Source organism: Anas acuta, chromosome 3 (genome assembly GCF_963932015.1).
Source record: "Anas acuta chromosome 3, bAnaAcu1.1, whole genome shotgun sequence".
Lineage (NCBI taxonomy): Eukaryota > Metazoa > Chordata > Aves > Anseriformes > Anatidae > Anas > Anas acuta.
In genome coordinates, this window is record NC_088981.1 from 32973171 (window position 1) to 33000570 (window position 27400).

The 27400-nt window shown below is 46.3% G+C and overlaps 2 long non-coding RNA genes across 3 annotated transcripts; both read left to right on the forward strand.

The window, feature by feature from the left end:
• Positions 1–441: 441 nt before the first annotated feature.
• Positions 442–6941, forward strand: LOC137853769 (uncharacterized). Its single transcript, XR_011094698.1, has 3 exons — positions 442–1573; positions 2700–2809; positions 3754–6941. It is a non-coding gene; the product is annotated as an uncharacterized lncRNA (long non-coding RNA).
• A 12076-nt stretch (positions 6942–19017) lies between these two features.
• Positions 19018–25558, forward strand: LOC137853770 (uncharacterized). 2 transcript variants are annotated; one of them, XR_011094700.1, is made up of 3 exons: positions 19018–20921; positions 21574–21648; positions 21983–25558. It is a non-coding gene; the product is annotated as an uncharacterized lncRNA (long non-coding RNA). The 2 variants fall into 2 exon arrangements; XR_011094699.1 differs by lacking the exon at positions 21574–21648.
• The last annotated feature ends 1842 nt before the right edge of the window (positions 25559–27400 follow it).

The following is a 27400-nucleotide window of genomic DNA, read 5'->3' on the forward strand; positions in this document are numbered from 1 at the left end:
CTATGGATGGATGTCTGCCATGGTACAGCTTCTGGTTCTATAACCTTTGAGCTCCCAGAGCATTGATGTGGCTGAGATGTGTCTTCCTGAGCAGGCAACTTGGTTTCATTCTTGTGGAAACTAAGATGTGGGTAGAGTGGAGAGTGAAACCAGAGGAAACCAGAATGTAGCCAGGATATGGACTTAGGCAAAGTGCAAAATACTCCTACACCTCAAAGAACAGGCACAGCTAATGTCACATGGATCTTTGCTGAGGAGTGTTGAGGAAAGGAAAGGTGCAGTAAACAGGATTAGGGGAGACAAAAAAAGACTAAATACCTGGATAACCTGAAGTCAGGCAAGAGTTGACTTTGACTTCAGACTGAACTTTAAGAAAAAAAATGAAAAAAAAATGGATAAAAAAGGTAGCAGGAAGGGAGATTAAACCTGGTAAATGGGGATATAATCTGATGGACAGGAGAAAAAAAATCACAAAATATTGATGTGATGTAGAGAATAGTAAAGCAAAAAACAGGCAAAGGTGAAGTGACCTGGAATGAGAATCACCATTTTAAGATAAGGAACTGATCTGAAACCTCTTCATTAGAAACCTAGCAGAGATTTGGATTGAACTGTAAATATTTTATCCAAGTTTTTTTTCCAGGCAGGATAGTTGAACAGACTCCCACTGAGAATTTAGGCTTCTTCCTGTCCTCAAGAGTCCTTACTGGAGACTTCCAAAGCAAACAAAAATGAGCTGCTCTTCACCAAAGAACAAGGAGATAAAACTTGATTTTTTTTATCTTTTTAAAGCAAATGGAGGAGTCTTTGTGGGTTACTTTATAGAAACAGTGTTGGGTTTACAGTGTGGACTAGGGGCTTGAGAGATATAGGTACTTTTCTGCCAATGAATAGAGTTGCAGTGTAACAGTTGCATCTGGTGATGGGACTCAGGTTTTGACTTCTAGTTCCAGGTGTGGGAAATTGACCAGAGCCTGGAAGTGAAAAGTGGGCTGGTAGAGTTTAGAGTTTAATTCCTGCCTTTCCTGCTGACCTAGAGCAACTTACTGAATCTCTCTCTTAGTACAGCAACACCAATTAATTGCCTCACAGAGGATTTCCCTGATGCCTAAGTCGCTGTTTGCAAAGTGCACAGAAATCTGCTGGTGAAAGGTGGTTTAGAGGAACAATGATTTACCTTATGGAGCAAGAACTTCTTACAAGAAGGTTTGTGTAGTTGCCTCAGGCCATCCATAAATAAACTTCTATTGCAGGCAACGCAATAGGCTGAGCAGAACACTATGCATTAAAGGAACAGTTGCTGTAGTATTTGGAAATAAGTCAAATCCTCAACTATCTGCATTTCTTACAAATACCACAAATTCTTTAGGTTTGTGCCTCCACCATTCCAAGCTGTTGCTTTGACTTGCTAATAGAAATCTGTAGTAAAAAAAACAACAACCTGTGCTTCTTTTATTTATGGTTCTAACATTCAGATGTTACCTTATGCCCAGCGAGACAGTGAGGACATGGAGTCTGCTGGATTTCAGGAGGAAGGGTCTGCAGGAATTCTGGAGGGGAAACTGCCAACCAGGTATTTATGGAAAGGGGGTGATCTGGTTGAATTCGAGAACATACTAAAAACTTGATGCTTATTTGGTGTCAGTTGACAGTTTCATTTAATTAATTGGAGCTATTCTGATTTATAGCTACTGAGGATTTGGCCAAGTCTATATAAACAGCTCTAATCATACCCCTCTAAAGGCAGCAAGAATTATTACCAAGAGATAAATCTAGGTGAGGTATAGGTCCTTGCTGGTTATCTTCCAAACTCTGCTCTTGCCACTGCAAAGAGTGCATGGAGCTTCCATGATCCAGGTTCAGCGAGCTCACTTTCCACCCATCTCAGCCTTGCTGATCAAACTTCTTCATCCTGTGCTGTGTTGCTGAACACAGTTAAAAACAAACAGCAAACATAAAGAGATGAGCCGCCCCACAAGCAATTGCACAAGGTGCGGGCCAAGATACGGAGAAAGCTTTATGTGGCAAATTCTACTTTGGTCCATGGACAAAATATGAAGTAGAGTGATGTTCAAAATGGTCATAATTAATGCTTGTTTGCTCTCTTAACTGTGTGCACCATATGCTTCCCTTGCCTAGCTGTAGCTGTTGAGTCCTGGTATGGATTTTCAAAGTAAGGGAAGGAGGAGAACTAGTGTTTTGTCACAGGTGCCAGGCAGGGTCAGACAAGAGAAAGTAAAAGTGTTTTTTTTTGAGCAAGTAACCACTAGCAATGGTGGGGGACCACCTAGCCTTGCAACTCAACTCTTGAGTTTGGCTGACTTTCTGAGACAGATGCTTTATCTTGCTCAGCAATCTCAAAGACTTGAGGAAGAGATGGCTGGCAGAAGTGTTACAGTTGGTAGTAAGCAGATATTAAGCAGGAAGCTGGAATAAATTGCCTGAGGATTTCTGTAGGCATGAAGTTTTAAGGATCTGACTACTCAGGCAGCAACCAATGATTGTGGCCTCACCTCACATCACCTTTCCTGCAGACCTGCTCGTGGTGTAGGAGCAGCACTCAGCAGCTGTTTCACCACTAGCAGCAGATGGAGGTTGGCTAAGACATAACTGTTACCCACTGCACTTAGGTGGAAGGTTGCCAGAGGGCTGCAAGGCACCTGCTGCTCTTCTCTGGACCCTGAGTATTGGTTTTGCAGGACTCAACATTGACCCCCGGCTCCAGGGGGACGTGTTGCTTGGAGGACACAAAGAGGGGAGAGCATGAGGAGCACCAGAGTAAGCAGCCAGCAGTTTAATTTCAGTGTAGGTAAGTACAAGGTAATGGAACATGAAAGACCAATTTAAACTACTTATGTAACAGGACAGGACCTAAATTAATTATTTCTTGCTCAGGAAAACATCAAGGTCTTTTTCAGGCTCCTTGAGCAAAAGCACTCACAATAGCTAGCTAGTACTGAAAAGGTTGTATGATAATGCCTTTCTGTGAATCAGAACTCTGTCTATATTTGAAATGATGTGCTCAGATTTTGTCACTTTTCTATTCAGAAATAGAAGGTACCTAAAGATAGCTGATGCAAATTATTAGGAGACCTAGAAAGGTTTCACAAAGAAAAGATTAGGAGCATTAATTTGGTAAGAGGGATCACAGAATCACAGAATTTTCTAGGTTGGAAGAGACCTCCAAGATCATCGAGTCCAACCTCTGACCTAAAACTAACAGTCCCCACTAAACCATATCCCTAAGCTCTACATCTAAACGTCTTTTGAAGACTTCCAGGGATGGTGACTCCACCACCTCCCTGGGCAGCCCGTTCCAATGCCTCACAACCCTTTCAGTAAAGAAATTCTTCCTAACATCTAACCTAAAACTCCCCTGGCGTAACTTTAGCCCATTCCCCCTCGTCCTGTCACCAGGCACATGGGAGAACAGGCCAACCCCCACCTCGCTACAGCCTCCTTTAATGTACTTATACAGAGCAATAAGGTCACCCCTGAGCCTCCTCTTCTCTAGGCTGAACAAGCCCAGCTCCTTCAGCCGCTCCTCGTAGGACTTGCTCTCCAGGCATCCTTGCTCTCCAGGACTTGATCTCCAGGGATGTGATATAGGAATGAAAAGAAGAATGACAGGGAGAAGGCACATGAGACCCTGTTATTTATCTTTTATTAAAATACCAGAATGTGAAAGAAAAAGCTTATGGCTTACAATATTGCATGTGAAATACTAACAAAGAAACACACTGTTTTACACAGTATGCAACCTGTGGAATCCATTGTTCGAAAATACTACTGAGGCCAAGAGCTTTGGAAGATATTACTCTCACATTTTCCATACAGGAGCAATAAAAATATCATCCACCCCTACACCAGCTGGGATAAAAACCTACAAGGGTTATAAATCTTCATCTTTCATGACAATAATTGCTGTGAGCTAGACTAGGAAGACTATTGCATAACTGTCCACCGCGAGGGTTTTCTACCTCCCATGAAGCACGTGGTGCTGGCTGCTGGCAGAGACGGGCTGCTTGGAGAGGCATGTCTGTTTTCCCTTTCCATCCCTCCCCTCCCCAAACACATCCTTTAATCTGGAACAGATCCTTCAGCTGTCCTGAAGGGGACCTTTGGAGCAGTGGAGCCTCACGCAGGACAGACCACCATCCTGGGCTCTCCTGGCAGCTCAGGGCTGTATGTGGTGTGCCTGGCATTATTCTGGTGAGCTGGGTGCAATGAGACGTGCCTTTGGCCTTGGGAGATGTGAAAGCGGGTAGCCCTTTATCAGGCTCTCTGCAGGGGCAAACTCCATGGGTACGAGTCAGCAGCAGGGAAGGTGCCCGTCTGATGCAGACGTCGGCATTCCCCTTGAGACTGAGATTTTCTGGTGAATCACTGCTGCTCTGAGAGGCTGTGATCAGAGAGCATCAGGCAGTTCCCTGAGGCAGATGGTGCCCAGCCTGTGAGTTGGTTTGGAGAGGAGGACCGAAAGTCTGGATTCGGCCTAAAATTTGGTACGGAGAAGGTGTGGAGAACCAAAGGCTCTGGTGCTTGAAGTCTGCACTGGAATAAGAGGGAAGAAACCTGGGGTCTCTGGAAACACTGCATCAGAATCTGAACCCGAAGGGAAGAGATGTTGTCTCCTTGCCAACAGATGCATTATTGCTATTCATGTGCAGTGTGGTTAGGTGCCAGCCAAGAATGGGACTCCACTGCTCTAGGCAGTGTTCATACAGAGTAGAAGATACAAATCTAACAGATGTGGCTATTTCAGTGTCTAGAAGCGATGAGGAGTGGGGGAAGCACCAAGGCTGTGGATTGTCCTAACATGCTGAGATATGGGGCCAATGATGTAGGCTCTCCTTAGTCCTTGCCTGCTGTTTTTCAGGGAGACACCCTCAACTTTTCCAAAGGAAGAGAAATTCTCAAAGGTATTCACAAGCCAAATCAATTATTTTTGCAATTTTCATGCAAAGTGGAATTTCCAACAGTTTCCAGTTTGGGATTTTGAGTTACACCTTTAGTATTTCATTTACATTCCAGAATTTCAAAGCACCAGTCAGAAATCCTAGTTCATGCCCTTTCTGTGTTTTATCATGATTACTGGCTGTTTTAGAATAAAGTGTAGTGCGTAATATGGCAAGAGATTTGAAGCGTTCCATTCTTTTATTTATAAATGCAATTAGGAGCAGCTGTTATATAGTACTAATTAAAAAATCTTATCTTTCTTTACAGATCAAAGTGACTTTTATTTGTTTTGTAACAAAACAGTCTGACAAAAAGTCAAACACAAAAAGTGTTAAAACTGCTTCATTACAAAACAAACAGGAGACACTTTGATCTGTGAAAAAAAGATAAGGTTTTTAATTAGTACTAAATAACAGCTGTCCATCATGATTTAAGAAAGGAAATAAAACTCCAATATTTCAAGTCTTTTATATAGTGATGTGCATGTTGAGGTGCTGCCATGTAGTAAAAGAGAAGTACAATAAAAATTGGGATACAATTTTGAATTTTATAAGTTCATGAAAATGTATTTCTCAACACAAAACAAAGAAGACGCCCATACTGACATATTTTGCCAGGGGAAATTTCCATTGACATCAATATCTTGTTATTTAAAACGATGCATTTAATCAAAACATCTTTTAGAAGGAAAAGCTATGTTTAAAAACATTCCAGCCAGCATTGCCTGCAGACACGGGTTTCAGCCGTGGCCCTGCTGGGTGGGGTATGAAGGTAAGTAACAACATCGGGCAGAAGCAGCTTCACCACCATGATTGATGGCATGTCTGCAGTGGGGTGGGATGCAGCTCTCCAAGCATGTGTCACCTGCTAACCCCCTCGTAGTAATTCTGGACTTTCTGCTGGGACTTTGCCACCCCTCTTCACTTGCAAAGGGTCAAGCAGTGGTCTAAGCCACGGTGTTCAATTTGCTCTTCCCTTCCACCTTGCTGTTAACAGCCAGCAAATTTCCTACAGGATCCCCATTGAAAGGGTCCTCATAACAGCGTCCTGTGATCTCAGGGGCAAGCAAACATCAGCCTCAGTCCAATTCTTGGACGTCAGCTCTGCCCCTTGTTCCCGGATCATTGAGAGCTGCTGGGTTATGCTGCTTGCTTTTCACAGCCTCCTGTTTATCTCACCTTTGGTCCTGCTCCGTGTTTACAGTTAAAGCTGTTCATTCAAGTGCCATATACTTTGTCAGGATTTGCTGAGGGAGCAAAGTTCCTCAGGCAGAAGACAAGAGCAGGGGAAAAACAGCCTGTGGCTGCTACACTTGTCTGTTGCTTGCTTCAGGGAGGTTGCTCAAGACAGGCTGGCAGCTAATATGTACAGAAAAGATAGCAGTAGCAGTACGTCGGCAAAATTTGGAGGCCTCCGAGACTCTCTTTTGTTCTTGCTTCTCAGTCATTTCTCGGTGTCTTTATGATGACGATGCAGCAATTGAAGATTTTACTTCCAGTATTTTATCAGGAATGTCTTTTTATGGTTGCACTAAATTCTTAAATAAAGATGGGGTGACTGCTTCTGCTGCCTCACCCCAGCACTTCACATTTACAGTCTCACATGTTTGTGTTCTAGCTACGGTAGATAAAATGATATAAATAAATAAAAAGTAACAGGGAGAACGCATCTCTTTTACTTGGACCAAATCACACACTTCGGAAAAAAAGACAAACTTTCAGGCACCCAAAAGAAGGTCTCTCCTCAGTCACTTACATCCCACAGTAATATAAAATATTAAGACTCAGAGCTTTAGTTCTTCAAATACGAAAACCTTGGCGAAATCAGATTTTTGGATAAAATTCTTGGTATCTATGAAAGTCAGGCACAGGCCTTCAATGCTGTGAGAATCCCTTGGTCATTGCTACAACTAAAATCCCATGAAATTATTTGGGATACGAGAAATTCAAGGCCGCGAGTGAAAGGCAATAACCTGTTGCTTAAGAGGTAAATAAAGCAGCACAGAAGTGGGAACCACTGGAGGAGAATGTTAACATAGTCAGCGCCATGAAGATATATCTGCATATTAAAGGGTGACAAAAATATTGTGTGAAAGTCGAAAACGGGTGATTGTTTATACAATTTCAACGGAACCCTTGAAATAATATTTACAGAGGCTCAGGAGAGGAGAATCGAGCCATTTATCCAGGAAACCATACTGAATAAAAGTGGAAACGGCAACAACGCTGTGCCAGGGGTCAAGACCACGCATGGGCGTAGCGTTTCCACCGCTTCCGTCAGCCTGGCGGTGACGCCGGGGAAGGGAGGTCCTGCAGGTGGATCAGGCCTCACGTTGTGTCTCAGGCCTCACGTTGTGTCTCAGGCCTCATGTTGTGTCTCAGGCCTCACGTTGTGGTTGCTGTGGTGAGAGCAGCCCTCACGGAGCAAGACCCTGTGCAGGTTAAGAGCTAGCTGCCTTGGTAGGCAGCGTGGTAAAAATGTGAAGGATTAGAGCTACGAGGCTGAGGTGAGGTGACCCAGTTTGCCGTATTTTCTAGATCTTGAACCTGAGGAATCACAGACTAGGTAGCAGGACAGGACCATTAGTATAAGGTATTCCTGTCCAGAAGAGCCACTGTCATCTCATGTATGTGCAAAGGGTATTTACTACAGGGACTGACCTCCCCGGAGTCCCTGCTGTCCAGGTACATCATTTTGGTGACCCAGGGAGATCCCTTTGGGCGCAGAGGGATGATGACTCCCATTTGGGATGTTAATGTGGCTGTCAGAGCAGCTTCTGCCCCCTGAGCTGTCCCACCAGAGCTCCCTGAAACCTCCTGGGTGCTCCCACAAAGCTCTGGCCAGGCATGCTCCCCCATGCCTGAGCCCCAGCAAATTCCCAAGCCTCCAGCCTCAGGCAGGCTCACCCTCCAGTAGGACTTTCTAACTTCATCTTTTCTTTCATCACCCTCCTCCCCTGCAGACATTGCCTTCTCCAGGCTCATTCCTCCTCAACCCCTGCTCCTTTCCAAGAGAGAGTGCAATGGTTCATCCCGCCCAAAATCCTTCATTCCCGTATTTCCCGTACTGTTCTTTTATACCCTGAAATCACAACCTCTTTTCACACCAACCACGCCCTGCCCAGGCTCACCATGGGAGGTCAATCACCTTGCTGAGCATTAATCAAGCTTTCTTGGCAGCCTTCCCCAGGGAGGGGACCCGGTATTCTTACGTAGCCCACGTGCTCCCAGGGCTGTGCCAGTCCGGTGCAGGCATCAAGCAGCTGAGCTGCTGCTTTGGTGGCAAGCTACGTGACATCTCCACAAAGACACTTCTTTGCCTTCCCCTCAAGATCTTCCCAAAGGTGAAATAATGCAACACATGCAGAACGGTGTTATGATGGAGTAGATGCTGGGGTTGTGGGGAGGGAGAGGGGTTGACCTCACAAGGGTCACTTTAGCCGGTTTTCCTGTTTGCTCATTAAGGGGAAAATTCCTTCTTTTTGCAAGTATGTGTCAAGAGGTGAGCCAGGCTTGCTGAGCCAGCCATCACCGGTGTCTGTGAGGAGTTTGTGCATCGTACCACATACTGTTGGCTGTTCAGTTGCATACAAATGTTGGCCCTACCCTCAGATCTCAAAGAAACCCTTCTGCCCCACGCCCCAGAAAGTGCAGAGCATGCAGCAAACCTTATGCCTCTACTCCAAGACACCAGCCTGCCGTGTCTCTGGAGATGTTCTCAGTCTCTGTGCTGAGACTGAGGAGGGAGGAGAGCACAGTCATTGCTCTGAGCTCCGCCTTGGCTTGTGACTTGTGGCCTTGAAGGGTGCATGTGTATCACGTAACCACATGAGGCTATCTCCTGGCACTGTGTCCCAAGGCAGAGGGGTTGTGGGCTGCATCCCATGTGTTTTACACATCTGGTGGGAGACCTGCATATGTTCTGGTAAGTGGGTCTCCCAATGGGTGCTTCAGCCGTCACTGGGAGAGTAGCACAAGTTTTCAGAGGTCAGGACCTCTTCTAGGGCACAGAAGGAACTGTGGGTACAGGACATCTGGCACCTTTTATTTCTCCAACGCAAGGCCACCTCTAGACAAGGTTATGGGCCTTTGGCCTGAGTGGAACTTCCCACCTACTGGTTCCCCAACTTAATTGAGAATTAGTTTTCAGTCACTTCCCCTCAGCTGCCACTCTGAGAAGCTCTGGTCCATGAAAACAAAGCGCTTGCCTTGGCCCCATGCTAGAGCTGGACATGCCAAGCAGATAGCCAGTCGGCCGTTTCTTCCCATCGCTCCGGTGGGGGATCGCAGGATGCTTTGATCATGTCCCCAAAGTGAACACAGCCGGGCTGTAAATCAGTGTCCCTGCTGCTCTGGACTCTTTCCTTCACCCGGTACCGCAGAGAGGAAAGACATGTTTTTCCTCTCTGTGCCAGGGTGAGCCAGGGTGAAACGTAGACCTGGCAGCTGGGCCAATAGACACCTCTGTGCCATTCACTCTTAATTTTGCAGAATTTTTCCACCCTAAAGACCCATCTCTCTTCTCTTCCAGGTGAATCATATAGGCAAGAGGCCAGGCACTTTCCTGTCTAAAGAACAACCACGTTACACTTAGATGATAAGCTGAAAAAGTGCCAAATTTCCTTTTATAGCTTCTTTATTGCTCCCTGTCTGTGTGTATAGAGTGAGGAGAGCTGTGATTTATGTGGTAACTTTAAGGCTGTCCTGTGAAGGAGCCTTAGAACTACAGAACACTCTGGGATCATTTTAAGGCAAGCAGGCAATAAAAAGTAAACAAACAATGGGTAGCTACTAAAGCATACATGCTACGTTTCCCTTCTCAAAAGGCACGAAGGCAATACACGTGCGATCAAGGACACTGAATTGGGAGGGAAACTAGAAGCAGGCTCATGAGTTCCTGATGGTTACACGACATCCAGCCCAAGCTCCATGTCTGTGATCTCTTTTCCAGTGAGCTCATGACCTCTGTGAAACACACCATGACCCCGGAGGGGTTGCGTTCAGAAATGGGGCTCTGCAGCAGCCTTCCTCTCCAGGCAAATACCCGTCAGCTTTGAAGATGGAATTCAATATATTTCTGAAATGCAGTGCCTGCGAGAATCGGGGACCAGACTGGGTGAGCCCGGCAGCCCTTGTAATCTCACATTCCTCGGCTGGAGACAGGTAGGGGATGTGTACAACTCTTGGACGAATCAGGTCTACAGTCTGTGTTATGCTGAACATTTCTCTCCCTCCTCTCCAGCTGTCACCCTGTATCACCCTCTTCATTTGAAGGTCCCAGGTCTCTCTTTTCGGTTCCCGAGAGTTTTTGTCCTGCAGACAAAACATTAATTAGAGGCCGTGTTGATCCTATCACACTCACTTTGTGCCCTTGCGGAGGCCAAGTTAGTGAAACAGCCTCCCTGGCTGAGCAGTCCCCAGAGGGCTGCCGAGCCCCTCTTCGCATTCCACCCGGTACAGGAAAACACTGGGACATTAAAAAGATACCCATCACCTTTGTATGTGTGTCTATGTTGCTCATGGTTCTGCCTCTGCAGTGGGTTTGTCTGCAGATTCTGGTGAGCAGAGGCTGAAATTGCCATGAAATCTGCCTGCCTCACTCCAGGCTCAGTGACAAACAAGGGAAGGACCAGGACTAGCGAGCACTCAGCACTGGGGTTTGCTGGAACTTCTGGTTCTCCATGGGCTGCAGGTAGGAGTTAGGATCTCTTCTCCTGGGGACCCACCATACTGACACGTTGGGTGAGGGGAGCAGTTCCCTGGGTTCTTCTTGCTGCACACATTGGCTTTTCTGGGCACTGCTGCCAGGTGTAATCCCCACTTAGGATTCTCTGAAGGATGCTTTGAGGCAACTGAGGTTGTTTTGAAGCACCAACGAGGCATTTTAGCTTGCAGTTCTCGCATGAAGAGATGCTGGAGGCATGAGTTTTGAAGCCTTTTGGGCATGTTGAAAATCTCAGTCCTTGACATTTAGATTGAGGACACAATGAAAAGGTAACAAAGGAGATGTTCAAGGAAGTCAGCACTTCCTTCCAGGTAGCAGTTTCCCACAGGCAGACAGGACGTGTCTGCCACACAGAAAAAGGACAAACGGTAAAATCTGCCCATGCCCATTGGCCAGGGCTGTGTTTTGGAAGAGGCAGGAAAACCCGTCACGCTGATGCAGCTGCCCGATGACAGCAGGTGGTCAGAGCACAATAGGCAGCCCTGCAAAACCACCGGGCTGATGCCGGCACGCTGCAGTCGCTGTGGACCATGGCTGAGTCCTGTGCAGGGTCCACGGACTTCCCTTGTGGTGCAGCAAATGAGCAAGGCTTTCCTTTAAGTGCTGCATTCTTCCTGGTACAAATTGCTATTGTGACCTCCAGGTGCAGGCACATCAATTATAAAACCACACAAATTAATGCCTGACCCTTCTTACAAAGTACCAGCAGAGGGAACACATAGGAAACATCCTGAGCTGTGAAAGAAGCTCCAAGTCACTCAACCAAGCAAAACCCAGGCAGAGCAGGTAGACCTAGCAGCTGCACTGGAGATGGAAACTGCACTGTACCGTGCCCCCAAGTGAGCACATCTAAAAGTGTGGACAATTTCTAAAGCATCTTCTGGACTTGTGCCTACTCTCTTTGAACACTACACATGTCCCTTTCTGTAGCTACTCCATGTTATGTCATCACTTGATCTCAAGGGGTTGCTAATAATTTTGGGCATGCTCTGTTCCTGGAAAGGGCCAGTGGGGCATCCCAGCTACGCCATGTGTTGCTTGGTCCAGAGACAAAGGGATGGAGCTCTCAACCAGAATCCAGAAGCAAATGTGGAACCGAGTACACCGACAGACCTGCCAGTTTGCAGTAACGGTAAAATATCACCACTTAGGTGCAAATGCCAGACTTTGCTTTTCTTTCTGCTGATGTGAAAAATACCTATTCCAGAGCCTTATGAGAGTCCTTCCTGGTCTTGCCTAAAGAGAAATTAGAATTAGGTGTGTTCTGAAAGTTGTACCTCGTCAGGGTGAGATGTGCTCAGGACTCCTCTCTGGAGATTTTTATCCCACCCTTAACAACATAACTTTTGAGAACTTTCCAACAGGGCATTGGGCAGTGTGGTTGCCTGAAGGCTGCAGGACAAAGGCTTCACTAAGTCCATCTGGCTGTGTGTGGGCAACTGTTCCCCTTGTGCGCAAATTCACACACCAAACACAGAACATACTGATAAGTAGAGGGAATCCTCAAAAACTGTGTGCTTCCCAAATCCTACCCAGAGGTTTGGCTTTTCCTGAGAAGCATTTGTGATGAGCTTATGTGAGCCTTACACCTTTCAGGCTCTGAGGGTGAAGCCATGCTAAGCTGCCTTCTTGCAGAGTGCGGATGCGAGGAGCAGAGATGCCCATGCTGGATCTTCACTTTAGGGACGTGAGAGACCTGGGTGCATTCCTCAGAGGCTGTGCACACCACTCTCCTGGCCCTACACAGTACGCAACCAGCTGCAGCTTGCTGATAGAGGGCACCCACATCACCCGGGCGCTGACTCAGGCTGATAAGTGAGGAGGATGGTCTGTCCTTCCGTCCTGGAGTGATTCTTGCTGGCAGTCAGTCTGGCAGAGGGCTGGCTGACAGCTGCAGAGCCGTACTTCCCAGGTGTGGCTTCCTGCACCACCTCCGACAGAGCAGGCTTCCCACACAAAGTCCATAGGCGTGGGCCTGGGGCTCCTCGCACCTTTTTCCGTGGTGCCACGGACACGCTGGCAAAAAGGGGGGGCATGTTGCTCTGCTTATCTGCCCTCCAGTGTTGGTGGTGCTAGTGGGGTGAGGAGCCTAACTGCTGCGGATGATTTGTCACCCCCTGAATGAGGCTGGCTGCCCCGACTGACTAACGCTCGGGGATATTCCTGATGATGAAGTCATGGTGCCACATGTGATCTTGACAAACATAAGATCCGGGGCCAGGCTGTGTTAGCTGTTAGTGCATCAGGCATTTCGTCTTGGGAAATCTGTCATCGCTTGACAAGTGAGAGGTATTTGAGTTTCTAGTGACCTTACGTTTGTGTTGGAGAATGAAAAAGACATATTGAATCGCACGTGGCACGTGAGAAAACGTATCAGTGGCCTCGCCGGTCCAGACCAAACATTCACCAAGGTGTTTTTGCTCCAAAATGGCCAAGTGAAGGAAGTCTTGCATGACCAGGGCAAGGCGTGGGGACTCCGGGCTGAAACAGTTGGGCAGGCTGGTGTGGAGGGCATGAGGAGCAGAAGGAGCAAGGCTGGGAAGGGATCAGAGCATGGAGACACCAGGGGATTTATGCCCTGGCCATCGAGTGCAAGGATGCCTGAAGATGCCTGGAGTGGGTGGAGTGTGGATGAGGAGTCCACACATGGCCATGTGTCTTCTTCATGGGCTGCAGCCTCCGTGAACACGCACACATCTCAGGGCACTGCCCAACCACAGGCACAGGCAGGAAAGGGTGATCTGTCAGGAGGCCAGGAACCGGGGGTAACTCAGGAGCACGCACGTTTCGTTATTGCTGGGATGGCTTGGCACAAGGAAGAAATTTATAACTGACAGCAGGTTTGCCAGGGCAGTTAAGCAGAGCAGCATAACAATAGGAAAAGGCATTTCAAATATTTGATTTTGCCTTGTAATTCCTTGCAGGCTGCTCCCAATTAACAAGGGGAATTTTGTCAAGCCTACAGTGACTTTCGATATGGTAGATAATTTCTGAGCCTTAAAGGTTTAATGTTCTCCCCCCACCTCCCTTATAAAATAAAAAAAAGGCTTTTTTTTTTTTTTTTTCTTCTTTTTTAAAGTGGTACCTGTGGACAATAGAGAGCTTGAGCAAGAGAATGGTTCTTATCTCTGCTGCAGGTAGCACATAAGGGTAGGTCATGAAAAGTTAACAAGGCTAAAAGTTCCTCATGCTTTTCAAGCTACTATTTTATATAAACAATTCAATGGTAAAGTCAGTCCCGACATGATGCTTCTGATATTTTATAGAGGCAGTTACCAGGAGCAGTGCTGATCTCACAAATCCACGGTGGTTGCTGGAGCTGACTGCAGTCTGGTATGCCCTGCCACCAGGTCATGGCAGCCAGCTAGGTGGCATGCAGAGCTCCCACTCCAGGAGGGTGTTTTGATAGACTGCAGCTGTCAGCCTGATTTACAAAGGTGCTTTTGAGCGCATTCATGCGACATGGTTGTCTGTCCTAACAGAGGACTGGATGCAAAAGGGTCTTTCCACTGCTCTGCTCTGGTCTCCAATCTCCAGACTTCCAGGTGAGATTGTTGTTGCTGATTCGAGCACCCCAGCTCATCTGGGCTTGTTGTGTCTTGTAATACAGCCTTTTGGGAAACTCCTTGTCTCCACATGGATATATACCTTAAAGAAATACCCGGGACCTTTCGCTGTAGAGGTCAGTAGTCCCTAAACCCTAGCTACAAAGAAAACAACAATGGCAACATCTTCCACAGGTGCAGAGTCCCCAAGGGAAATCAAGCAGACTTTCAGAAGATCGGTCCTATTCTCTGGCAGAAGAACCCATAATCCATGCAGATGTCAATCAGGAGGACATAAAGACAAAGGTTGCTTCTCAAGGCAGCCAGGACTTCTCCTCAGGGCCCTGCAGCTAGCAGCTAGGATCTCCCTTGGAGACAAGCTCTGTGGGGAGGAGGTGGTTGGGTTAGCTGAGATGGTGAAACTCAAAAGGCTGTTCTCCTCGCTGTTGTTGTCAATTACAGCCTCTTACTCTTGTCATTTATACACCACTGCATGTCTCCTAACTTCAGTGACACCCTGGGTCAGAATAGCCTACTGGTCAGCACGGAACAACCATGTAGTTTGTGAAGGTACCGGTGGGAGTGTGTTGTGGTTTTACCAGCAAAACAGTCAGGGGTGGTGTCCCCATGTCATGGATGTTCTCCAGACACTGTGTGATCACGACAGCCCCAGGCCTCTTTGTTGAGTGGAAGGACGTCCTCACCCCTGATTTATTTTCCATTTTCTGCAGGATTCTCCTAACTCATCTTCCATGATCAGGATTCTGCCCTTGCTTTTACTGAGCTGCATGAAAGGGCAGCAGATCTCCCACAGAGGAGAAGCAAGGAGGGAGTGGAACAGAGAAGTCTTCACTGATGTTTGAAATTCCCAGGATGCCAGCTCAGTCTCCTCGGGCTACAACAGAGCAAACACAAGTGCACTGCCTGAAGCATGGGATGTCACCGTCCACCTTGCAACCAGCTCATCCTCCGGACAAAGAGATGGGAAATAGAAAGGTGTGCTCAACTCTCAGCAGCACTATTGGCAGGCTGGAATAAGCCCTGAGGAATGATTCTGGATCTCTGCCAGGGACCTGAGATTTGGGACCCATAGAGCAGAATGGGGCAAAGAGAGAGAGAGGGGGGTTGCTGGTGTAATGCCTTCAATATGTGGTAGGGGCAACAGAGCACAGGTCATCATATCAAGACCTGCCTCAGATCCATCAGGGAAGATTTCTGAAGAAAAGACTCACAGGGAGGCAGGAAGTCTGGAAAACTCTCCCTGAGGCAATGTGCTGTCTGGGTATCCACCTCAGCCTGTTGTAGGGGAGCCCTACAGCACTAATGCAGGGGCAGCACACTAACAGCTGCCAGACAACAAGGTAAGGCATGGGAAGGGAAGGGGTCATAGCTGTGTGATTCAGAGCAACAGGCTAGTCACAGGCTCCAGTGGAGAGTGTCAATTTTACAAGCTTTCTAGGTTTAGGATTTGCTTTTATGAGGGATGCATGCAACTGAAGATGCACGGCATGACAGGCATATGAACCTTTCCCCGCCAGTTATTTGCTTGATACCAGCTTGTGCTATATACTGCTGTTATCCTTGACTCTTCAGCCTGTGCTACATGTTTCCACGGCAGGATTTCAAAGCTTGACAGAGTAGAGGCTGCCCTGGCTAATTTTCCATCAAAGCCTTGTTAGGAAACACCTCTCAGGAGTATGACCATCAAGTCTGTTTTTATCAACAGCAACAGCACCGAGCACCACTAATTTGAGGGTCCCTGCAAATTCACCATTTCATTCTCAAGTCCAAAACCCTCTTTGCTTAACTCAAGCCCTTTGCTGCTTTCCAGCCCTGCTGGGTTTCATTCTGCTGCTTCTAACAGTGCCTTCCTGCTGGAGGTCAAGGCAGCTGAAGGAGTTAAAACAACCAGCTGTCCAGGAGAATTCAGACATGCAAGAGCTGCCTAAACACACGTAGAGAGGCGGCTGGCTGGCACATGACCCGCTGAACAGATCAAACAATGCTGCTAGGAGCCAAGAACAATTTCCAGTACCTGCTGCAGTGTCCACCCCCCTCCTTCTTTTTATAGCTAAGTCAGGGTAATATCCTCCAGCGCTACTGAAGTGACACGCACCTGGTTCTGAGCACATGTGCCTCACAAGGTGGCACTTGTTTGCGATCAGGCAATGTTTATGCCATTTATGCCCATGACAGCATTTGAGTCAACACATCACTCGGTGTATGTGCATCTGCTGAAACTAAAGTGCTGGAGCCACAGGGCTGTGTATCAGTGCTTCGTCCGGCACTAGTCATAGATCCTGCTTCTTCTCTTCTCTTCTCTTCTCTTCTCTTCTCTTCTCTTCTCTTCTCTTCTCTTCTCTTCTCTTCTCTTCTCTTCTCTTCTCTTCTCTTCTCTTCTCTTCTCTTCTCTTCTCTTCTCTTCTCTTCTCTTCTCTTCTCTTCTCTTCTCTTCTCTTCTCTTCTCTTCTCTTCTCTTCTCTTCTCTTCTCTTCTCTTCTCTTCTCTTCTCTTCTCTCATTGAAGATATGACTCAAGCTAAACACAAAGTAGAAAAATGCTTAGTGTAGCTGGTTTGCAGAGTCAGCAAAATGGCCATAAACTACTGCCTATCTTGCTAATGCCACTGCACAAAACCCCAGTATGTTACTGGTGCTGAGGTTAAAGCAGGGGTGCTGGGGTGTGCAGTTATTGAGAAGAATTGGGGAGCGTGTTTTCTCCTCACTCCATATCAGCAAGATGGACTCCTCCCACCTATTTGACCCAGCACTGTGTCCTAGGGAAACACCCTACTTAAAAAAAATCCTACTTAATTCTCATTTCCCTAATGAGAATTGCTGAGCTGGTTCTGTGCAGAAATCCTCACAACCCTTTCGTCACCCATTTTCTGAACACCTGAGCAGCATGAGGAACATGTATGTTTGCTGTCAGAATGAGGGTGGAATGTTTTGCTGTGCTGAAGTTTTGACATTCATTTTTCCTTTCACTTTTGGTTTTTATCTCTGAAGGATAAAAGAAGGATTTGAAGAAATGCCCTCACACTTGGCATAGAAAGGCACGTCGTGTCTTCTTGCAGAAGATCACTCCATCAGTGAGCCTGGGTCTGTTCCAGCCATCTGGAAGAAGGTTCATCTTGCAGCTGAGATTTCCCGAATGCTGGAGAAGTCGAGCTGTCAGTCACGATGTTCACCTCAAGTGCTAGCTGGTCCTTTGGTTACCTGGGCCTTTGCAGCGGGACACCTTGAAGTAAATGACTGTGACCTTGAGCTTAACTGGGGATAGAGTGGGAAGATAGGGAAGTAAGGCAGAAAACTCAGTTGTCCCAGTGATAGCCAGTCCTGCGGTGGCTCTGCACTGCAAGGAGTTCTTTCTACTTTGAAGGTTTTAAGCCCTGCCACATTGCATAGCTATGATCACTGTGTAATCAAATCACAGTGAGAAATAAGACAGAGCAAGCTCTCAGAGTCCACCCTGTTGTGAGAGCTGGCTCTGCTGGCTGCAGTGCCTCTGCCACTTTGCATCAGTTTGATGTCAGTGCATGCTTTGCTCTCCGAAAGCAGTGGAAATCTTTCCAGTTATTTTGGATAAAGCTCCCAGCAAGCTGGAGCTGGTTAGCCACCCTTTGTAGTAATTAGGAGTCATTCCTTTTCCCTAGGCAGAAACAAGGTGCAGTGACATTGAGAAGGAAATCCTGCTGGGCCTGAAGGCCTTTCTGAAGGGCGATGGGCTGCAGGTGCTAAATTCTGCTCTTGGCTGTCCGCTTTGTCACCATACACGGAAAACAGTGAAAACAGAAATTGGCCTTTTATGCAGTTATTCCCTGCTGCCCCTTTGGGCCTGGTTCTGGCAGTGTGATGGGTGAAACTGGAGAAGCAGCATCAGGTTGCAGGAATGATTTTGACAGGTTGAAGGGCCAGAGCTGGTGCTGGGAGACACAGGGCAGCTCCATTTGTCTTGGCATTACTGAAGTCAATGGGATTTTGGCCATAGTCTTCCACAGGGCTAGGATTTCACTGTGCATAGCTAAGAAAGCACTGTATCATACAGCTGTGTTGTCTGCCATGACATTTACTGCTAGTGGAATGAGTATGTCCCCCGTGTCCCTTGTCTCCTTGTCTCTATCTTCATAGGTCTTCACCTGTGTTTTTCTTTTTCTCACCTACTCTCTTGTCTGTTTCTATCTATCTATCCATCCATCCATTTACCTATGTATTTTTTTTTATTCTATTTCACTGCTTGCTGCCCTCCCTTGCTGTCTCCTCAGCTCTCCCTCTCACGTACTCTGCAAGGAATGTGCCTACAAGAGGTATTTTTATTTGGCAGCCTGAGTAAGCTTTCTGTTTTGGCTGCAGGTACTTAGATAAGCAGCCAATGGAGCTGAGATCGCCTGTGTCACGTTTTAGCTCTTTCCATCTGATAGAGATGACCTCACTGCTGTGTTGGGGAGGTCTGGTTGCAAGGGCAAAGAAATTAGAGTTAACCTTGAAAGAAGAAGCAGCACAGTGACACACATATGTTTTTGATCTGATTTGCTGCATAATGCAGAGGTATAAGAAGATTCAGACATTATTTCACTACAGAAGGTGTGCAAACATAAAGATTATATGCAAACATATAATCTGAATCATATCCAGATACTGGGGTAGTTAAAGATTTTTGCCCTGTGACTTCAGCAGTAAGACAGGCTGCCAAAGGGGCTTGGTTTGCTCCTGAAGAATATCCTCCTTGAAGCAAGTTATTCTCTGACCTAAAGGTGATATAAGGTGTATATGGCCTTGGTCTCTCTGCTGTTTTGTGGCATCATATCAGGCCACAGGTGCCCAGTATATATCAGGATACCTTGGATCTGGATTGCCATGGAGGGGCTGATCCCTCAGCACAGTACACCATTACAAGACACCAGGATGAATCCTCCAGCACAGAAACATAGAAAAACACTCCAGGAGCATTTGTTAAAGCTTCCTTGTGCACTGAGATTTGAAAGGGTCTGGGATGACACTGACTGTTTGGGAGAACATTTTTGAGACAGACTATTTAATCCTGCAAAACCAGTGAAGAAAGGAGGGGAAGTTGTGGTTTGAGCTGTTATGAAACTGGGAACCAGGCAGGCTTGGGGAAAGGACCGGTCTGTATTGCTTCAGTGGATGAAGTCTGTGAAAGTCTACCCTATTATCACACAGCACCAGATGGTATCAAAGCTCTTGTTCCAGAGCATTCAAGCACCTGGTTCTGTCACCCTTTCCAGATTTGCAACGTCTGTTGCTGGGAAGAAGCAGTCCTGAGCAGAACTGGGATGGTCAAGTTATTTTAGTGGCATGATTGGGGGGAGTGATGTGTATGTGGCTTGGGGTCACAAGGGTCCATCTCACTTTTTGTCGGGTCACCCATCACGCCTTGCATGCATGCATCTGGAGACATTAAGTCACGCTTCCTCCTTGGTGTGAGACGAAGGAAACCGTGACGCTTTTCCAGTAAGACGTGTGCGTGTGCATACACAAATGAGGCTAATTCTGGTCTATGCGGGTGCTAGCTCAGGCTGTGCATCCTTGCACGTAGTAGCGATGGGGCAGATGGGGGTGTGTGCTAAGGCAGCCGAACTGCTATGCTTTGACAGCTCTGGTGCACGTGTTAAAATAACATCATCCTGGCTTGTTGTCTCTCCTCTTCCACCCTCTCCCCTCACTCAACAAAGTCTAAAGGGAACAAGCTCCAGGTATTAAAATAGCTCCTGTCTAGCTTGTTAAGTCTATTTCAGGAGGTTGGTTCCATCTTGACACAGATAGAATACAGAGATGTTGTGGAAACCACAGCCACAAGAGGCCATCGGCCAAAACTAAATGATTTCCCAGCTTACGCAGAGCAGTTTGTTCTCCCCCCGCTTCCCCCCATCCCCTCTCCTGGCTTAAAATAACAGCACGAAGCTGTTTGGCTTTGTTTTGCTGGATTCTTGTGCTTGCTGTGCTCGGTCTGGTGGCAATGGGAGAGAAAACCAGAGGGACTTTTGTGGTGTCAGAGGTTTGTTGCCTTCTGGATTTAGGTGAGACCTCCAGAAGCAGCAGGAAAATGAGAACCCCATGGGTATTTCTGGAATGTGTTTTCAAGGAGTAAACAAGCAATGGGTGTAAATCACTGCTACTGCATGGATTTACCGGCTTAGACCATGGATTCGGTCTCCTGGCTTGTCTTAGATTGACTAGAAGGGCACTGGAAATCTTGAAAGAGATTAGGGCAAATGTCACTCAGGGATAGCTAAACTCTGATTAAGCCAGTCACAGGGAAGGAGTCATTTTCTGGTTCCTGTGATTCTTCTGTTGCTAAGCCAGGGCTTATCCCTGCAGCTGCACTGCTTCACACCTGCTGAAGGTTTGGCCCAAAATATCCCTCAGCTGAGGATCTAGCTGATAAGACTGGTCTGAAAACACCATGAATAAGACACATACATTAACTTCCTCCCAGCTTCCACCTGTCTGCTTGGAGCGTCAATGCTTTCTGCATTTTCTCACCCTCAAGTTCATAGGTCTTATTCCAGCTCCTGCTTCTACCTGGGGTTATCTCTTTCTTCTTAAAGGACAACAAGTAGTGCCAGGCCTATTCCACACTTGCCTCAGAATTAGTGGGTTAGTAAAAACCTCCATCTTTTGCTCCAGACTGCACCAGAACCAGTGAATATTTCCCAGCACCTCTGATGGGTAGGTAAGTGCTCTTAACCCTTAGGATGAAAAATAGTAGTAAAAATATGAGCTCTCAAATCTTTACAAAAATACTACCTATGCTTTTGTCAAGAGATGTCAAATTGTGGGTGTGCAAATTACAGTGGGAGACTGCAAACACGAACTGAGCCTTGGGACCAGATGGCTCAGCACCAGAAGGGCTTGCAGGCAGCTTGGCCTCAGGGATGAACCTTGCTGCTTTGCAAGCAAGCTTCCAGGGCTCACTCTAAATGATATTAAATGCCAGAATTTAATATCAAAGTGTCATGCAACAAGCGTTATGACCTGAGGGCTTGTGTGTCTCATCCCAGGTGTTTCATTCACGGTAAACAGAAAATCAGTGCTAGCAGAGTGCAGTGGGTGCTTTACCTTTGTAAGCGGAAATAGTGCACAGATGCAATATCCAGGCTCAAGCAGCAAAAGTCTCCAAGGCTCATTTAAGGGTAGTCAACGCTGTGTAAATATGCAAATTATGAGATATACATCACTTGCTTAATATTTTCTTCTATCATTATTATGATTTTCCATTCATTTTCTGTTCTATCAAAATATCTTTATCTCAACCCATGAGTTTTTAACTTTTTTTTTTCCTCTTTCCCATCCCACTTTTTTTTCTTCTTTCCCATCCCACTAAGTGTGGGAGGGAGTGAGCAAACAGCTGTGTGGTGCTTAGCTGCCTGCTGGCTTCTATCACAATATGAGGTCTCCAGGTGAGATTTTTTTTTTAATTATTTTTATTTTTAAATAACAGCATATCAGCCTCATAACTTGAGCTAGGAAAATACTACTTTTCTTTGTGTGTGTGTATGCTATGCAGCAAGAAAACAAAATAAAAATCAGAATTTCTATTTCATGAAATAGATATTTCAACATTTCCTTTATGACAAGAGTGAAATGTACATTTGAAATACAGAGGTTTTTGAACAAAACTTCTAAAATATTTACATCTGGAAATTGCTTTTGTTGACAAGTCTGAGGGGAATGGTCTATTTAACTGTTCCAGGGTGCAATGTTCTGAGTCAGTTTGTTAATTTTTTTTTCCAGAGTGCTTCTTTTTGAGTCAGTTCAGCATTACAAAGGATTTTTGTATGGAAGCACATGGCCCAGGTTGATTGGTAGCCCTGTTTCCTCATATGAACTAGAGGACTTCTATATTATGGGAAAGAAATGCAAATGCCTAGGAGACAGTGCATCACAGTATGCAAATGTACTTGAAAGAGAGTATTTTGAGCCAGGTCAACGACATAACATATCGTCATTCACGCTGAATTATCTGATCTAAAATACATGGGTCTGATTTTCCTACTGGAAAATTTAAAAACAAATCTCTTGGGAAACAAAAACTGCTGATGTTGGTAGAAAGTCTGTTTCCCTCAGAAATAAATTATAGCAGAAATTTCCTGACTAGATCTATTTTAACACATGTAGTCTGTCTGTCTATCTATCTATCCATCTATTTATCTTTCTATATCTTTAATTAAGGTTTAATCATTCTGCACTTAAGGACAGTTTGTACTTAGACTTTGGATCAAGCCTGGAGTCATCTGTATGTGTCAAACTATAAAAGTATTTATCATACCCCTCTGTATAGGCTAATCCACAGACATAACCCAGCAGATTATTGTCAGTAGCTGTGAGTAATTACCTTAATTTGAGCAAAAAGGTCAATGGGACCAAATGTTGCTGTAGCCATGCGGTTGGAGTATTACACACCCATACATGTTATTATTTGCTCAGTTTTCTTTTTCTTTTCTTGCTCTGCTTTTTTTTTTTCTTCCCCCCCCCCAAACCATAAAAATAAAGACGCTGTCTCTGGCTAGAAATGTGAATGGAATAAATTGTAAGTTCCTGAAATGCTGCATGTCAAATTAGCTCATGTAAAAATGCTTTCCACTTACATAGCTTCTTCTAAACACTGCGAGGACAGCCTGCTCTCATCGAGCCAGACATGTGGATCCCTATTTCAGGAAACAAGGCACAGGAGGCATAACCCAGCCAGGGCAGGGTGAAGTCACTGAGGCCACCTAGATGTGGGGAGGAGCTGCTCCAGTGATCTCTCTCACAGCAGCTCTGGGCTCCCCAGGCTCTCTGTGGGGTCTCCCTTCATATCCCCACTCTGCACCAAGCAGCAGCAGCACTGGTCTCCCCTGTGCATGCCCATGGCTTTGCAAATATTTCTCTTTGTTTGCTGTAAATGGGGGAAGGACTGCCTGGGTGCTGAGGAGGACGGGGTGCCCAGCTGAATACATCTTCACGATTTGTATTGTGCACTTTGGCAGTGGAGTGGGTGTTTTGATGAACCTGCAGGAGACAAGTAGGGTGTCCTGGGGGCCCTGTCACTCATTGCTGTTGATGAAGTGGCATTTTTTCAATGAGCCTCTGAGAAAGAGGGGCTATGCTGCAAAATGTTTGAGAAAGAACAAATCTTTCTGGAGACCTTTTTGATCTGGCCAGCACTGAGGCACCACCCAGTGTTCCCCAGGGGAAAGAAGTCTCAGGTTGGCAGGCTGCTCACCTGCACCATCAGAAGCCAAAAGGGAGATGAGAGTCCCACCTGCACCGGATAACACCTCTAGCTGCTGGGATAACAACCACTATGGGACTCCTCTGCACTGCCGTTAGAAGCACCAGCCCACCTATTCCTTCCTTGCTGTATCTATTGCTTTCCTCAGGCTGGTCTTGGGAAAATGGGACATGGCAGGCTCAGTTTTCATCCAGTTGAGGCTTCTGCAACACAGCCTGTTCTCTCATTAGGCACCAGCTGCCGTAATGTTCTGTGTTGTCCCCCTCTTGAGACACCAACAGCTGGTCCCCATGCCGAAAGCATCTGGGCAAGCACCCGAATGCTGGTGGGACTGATCCATGTGGGAGATGAGCAGAACAGAGAGCATCGGATTCTCCCTTTTCCAGAGGGGGAATTGCAGTGTGGGCAGCTGAAATTGTTTCCAATGTGTCAAAGGGGAAATGTGTGTCTCAGTGTCATGAAGGGCCTCTGCAATGGGAACTGACCACCTACCTTCCCAGTACCCGTCTGCTGATTTCTCCAGAAGATGTTTCTCCAGCCCATGCCCAGCCCATGACACATCTCTCTCCCTTTTCCTGTCTTTGTTCCCTCAGCACTTGAAGCACTGATGTGGGAGACCTTGCAATGGCTTGGTTGGGCTGGGTTACCTTCGCGTTCTGTCTCAGAAACGCACACATGCCCAGGAGGTTTCTCAGACCATATGATGATTAAAGTGCTCACAGAGCTCGATCCAGGCAGCTATTTACTGGTTGCTTCTAAGGTTTGTGTGCATTCTCTTAGCACTAATGACTAGAAAAGTGAGAGCATACCATCGCTCTAAACTCTTTGTCTGCTGGACCTAGAACCCCAACTTCAGGCAGAGGGGAATTATAATAAAGCCACAGGTGATGCATTCTGATATCCTAAAGATATATTGTTGCTGACCTGGTAAATCTGGTTGTGCTCAGTGAGGTATGTGAATTGCTGCTCTTATCCTGGATTCTTGACAGACTTTATGACCAGAAGAGAAATATTGGATTTACACTATAAAAACAAGGTAACAATAACACCAGGAAAAAAAAAAAAAACATTTGCAAAATAACCTGCACTCTACATCTCACAAATAAGTAAATAAATAACTCTTGGAACTATGATTGGGAATAGTATTTCACAAGGCTTGTGGAAAGGATGGAAAGAGAAGCCAGATGAGTTAAAACCCAAGGTGGCACCATGCTGCTCTCTTCACTGAGGGGAAGCCAAAAAATCAACTTTCAAGAACCAAATCCTTGCACTGTCCATTGGATATTCTGCAAAATGTGATATATGCAGTGCTTGTTAATGATGCTCCTCTTTTTTTTTTTTTTCTGTAAAAATGTTTCTTTAAACAGTAATATATTGTCTCAGAGACCTCAGCTTTGTATCATACAAGGAATGAAGGGAGACTTATAGAGATGTCCTAAGGGTTTCTGGAAGCCATATGAAAGTATGGCATCTCAGAAATAGCTCAGCTTTCTGAGAGACAACATGCTACCATTGGACGTGCGTCTTCAGCTGTGCAAGATAAAAAAGTAGAGAGTCACCATCTACTACTACTAGGATCCTTTTCAGAAGGACTCTCTTTAGAAAGCCCTTTATGGGATACCAAAAGGGGTTCCCACTTGGTTTTAGATGCTCATGACACCTGGAAGGCTCCAGCACAAGTGGGTCTAGCAGACAATGTCTGGATGTTCTTGCTTTCTCAAGGGCTCAAGTGACAGCAGCAATAAAGACACAACCTTCTTCATGCCCCAATTGTTTGGCCTAAAGCTGGCTGTAGGCTGCTGCTCTTAGACCTCCTTTTGCAGTATAGCTACAACCTAAGCCTACGCTCTCTTTGCCACCCCTAGGTCTGGCTGTACTGCCCCAGCTCATGTAGATGTTTACCAAGTGCTGATCTCTGCTGAAGTCATTGCTCAAATACCTGGACAGATGTTGGACTGGGGTGAGACACTCCCTGAACATATGTGGGTTATGGGTGAAAAGCGTGTCTTGCATGGCCTTGCTTGTTACCATCTTATTGTCAACAGCGAATCCTTTGTTATCTTTTAAAATAAATATTTCTCTTGGATTTAAATCTACTCTGAAAAGTCTGTGTCTTTCCCAGTCAGAGGAGGCATCTGACAGCCTCCCATGTGTTGTGAAATTAGCTCTTCCTATGGCTGCTTCCATGGTTTGCAGCGGCTAAATCTTCTCCGTTCCTCAGCCATGGTGGCTGTGTCTGGCACCGAACAACTATTTAGACTTATTTTGCCCAGTAAAACTGAGGGTGCAAAGCAGGATGGGAAACAGGACTCTAGTCCAGAAATAAATCAGTTTATGTCAACAGACTTAACTCTTCGTGGTCACTTCTTTGTTCATCTGAGTCTGGCTGAACTACGATTTTAATCACACAAAAACTTGGAATACAGAGGGGGAAATGCTGGAAGAGCTAAGGATCTCAAAAGATTCCCACTGCATGCACCTTACCCCAGGAAAGAAAAACCCACAGTAAGGCACTTTACTCTGTTTAGCTACAACTGTTTAAATGTTGGGTGCGGGACCTTTGTGCAAACGCTGTGCAAGCTTGCAGGAAAGTGCATAGCCTTTCTTTGCAAAGCTGACAGTCTAAATGGAAAGAGGCAGAAGCAGTGGGAAGGGATCTTCATGTAGACAGTCTGTGCCTGAATTCTTTTCCAGACCCCCTTATGCCTTATTGCTCCCTCTTGATATCACAGAGGGGAGAACTCTGATTAAGCTAGGGAACTGGCAAAGTCTGAGGTTAAATTGAGAAATGAGATGATGGGAACAGGGATTTTGGTTAGAGGATCGTAGACCGGCTTCTTGAAATATCACTGCCTATTTATGTGCAATTATTTCTAACAAACTCTTGTTTCAGGCAAAGACTTTCTCTTTGCGTGCTCCAGAAAACAGTTTCTAATCCAAGCTTGTTTTATTGTGTGGCTTCTTTTTTTTTTCTTTTTTTTTTTTTCTTCCCCGCACATGATTACACTTATAATCACCTGGTATAAAGATATGGTCAAGGACAAAGGGAAAGCAGAGAAACATTCCCTGTGGACAGTTTCAGAAGCTGCTCAGGGGTGAGTGCTGAGGTTCTCCAAAATCACACTGTGGCAACAGCGAGCAGAGCAGTCGCTCTTTTGCAATATACTGACGTGACAGCGATCACTAACTGGCATTCACTTGGGCTCTTCACACTGCATTATTGTGTGAGATGTCGTTATCTGGCAGTGACATTCATCCGACTACACACACCCTACATGTTCACAAGCTGGCTCTGAAGGAGGGAGGGTTGGTTTATTTTAATATGTCACGGTGAATATTTCAGCTGTCGTTCTAGGGGAACCGTGTGCTCACACCTAAGGATGGCCTCACATGTCCCCTGTTCTCTGGCAGATCACGCAGATCACACAAGTAACAGCAGGGACAATGTTTGATGTGGCAGCGGTTGACGCCCACAGGATTTATGAGACCGAGGGCCACTGCTTCACAGTACAAGGCACAGGTGCACCGTTCCAGATGCTGCTGCTGGAGAAGTCATCCCAAGCATGGGACTCCTCCTGTGGTGATGCTGACATACAGACCTGCTGCATCACCTGCATTCAGCAGGAATGTGGCACGATTGGGCTCTGGGAGAGGAGCTGGTGTAAGGACAACCTATTGTGCCTATTGCAGGCCTTTGGTGTGAGCCAGCTGTGCTGGAGGAATAAGAGATGCTGCAGCGTGTGACCTTGCTGCTCTAGGTTGCAGAGCATGCTTTTTGTTGTAGAGGGCCTTTAGACCTCTAATTCCTAGGCTCACTGAGCCCCTGTGATTGTAGGAGAACACCTTTACCTCCACGTGCCCTATTGCTCCATCTTTCCTGGGAGATGGGACCTGAAACCCCCTCAGCCTGCAGGCAGCATTGACACCGGGTCTCGTGT